This window comes from Microtus ochrogaster, linkage group LG8 (assembly GCF_000317375.1).
Source record: "Microtus ochrogaster isolate Prairie Vole_2 linkage group LG8, MicOch1.0, whole genome shotgun sequence".
NCBI classification, from domain to species: Eukaryota; Metazoa; Chordata; class Mammalia; order Rodentia; family Cricetidae; genus Microtus; species Microtus ochrogaster.
In genome coordinates, this window is record NC_022033.1 from 23,681,158 (window position 1) to 23,682,232 (window position 1,075).

Here is a 1,075-nt window from a genome sequence, read left to right on the forward strand (position 1 = left end):
AAAGAAAAAAAAAAGAAAAGAAGAAGGGCTGACAAGATGGCTTGATGAGTAAAGGTGCTTTTGGCCAATCTTGACCATCTGAGTTTAAGTCCCAGTGGCAGGAGGGAACTGACTCCTGTGAGCTGTCCTCTGACCTGCATGTGTCCACGCACACATACCTGTGGCCTGTGTGTGCGTGAACACAAAAGACACAACATAAGTAACACGTTTTAAAATAAGTAATACATATTTAAAGAAGCCCAGAATTGGAGAGTTGGCTCAGCACTTAAGAGCACTTTTAAATATTTTTTTTTTATGATTTATTTAACTTTATTTTATGTGCATTGGTGTGAAGGTATCAGATCCCCTGCAACTGGATCTTCAGACAGTTGTGAGCTGCCATGTGGGTGCTGGGAATTGAACCCGGGTCCTCTGGAAGAGCAGTCAGTGCTCTTAACCCCTGAGCCATTTCTCCAGCCCCCTTAAGAGCACTTTTGTTTTCGCAGAGGACCCAAGTTCAATTCCTTGCATCCACACGGTGGCTCACAACTGTTTGTAACTCTAGTCCTAGTGCATCTGATGCCCTCTTCTGACCTCTGAAGGCAGCAGGTACACGCGTGGTACACAGACACAGAAAAGTCCAGGCTGGGTGTGGTGGTACATGCCTTTAAAATCCCAGCACTTGAGAGGCAGAAGCAAGTAGACACCTGAACTCAAGGCCAGCCTGATTCACATATTTCCAGGCTAGCCAGGGATACACAATGAGACCCTTTCTCAACAAAACAAAGATGTGTCCAGTATGATGGTATGTGCTTGTAATCCCAGGGCCAGGTATGAGGCAGAAACTGCCACATATTCAAGGCCCGTCAAGGCTATGTAGTGAGGCTGTCAATAAAAATAATCACAGGCCACTGGACTACACGGTGAGACCCTGTCATCAGAGAAAAGGTAGTACCAGTAATGACAAGCCTTTTTTTTTTTTTTTTTTTTTTTTTTTTGATTTTTCGGGACAGGGTTTCTCTGTGCCTTTGGAGCCTGTCCTGGAACTAGCTCTTGTAGACCAGGCTGGTCTTGAACTCACAGAGATCCGCCTGCC

General features: G+C 45.3%; 1 protein-coding gene across 1 annotated transcript in view; it reads left to right on the plus strand.

Annotated features, from left to right (window-relative positions):
* The window catches only part of E2f1 (E2F transcription factor 1), a gene marked incomplete at its 5' end in the record, with an annotated part of 10,899 nt that overhangs the window by 7,200 nt on the left and 2,624 nt on the right, over positions 1-1,075 (plus strand). The gene's annotated exons all lie outside the window — the stretch shown is intronic.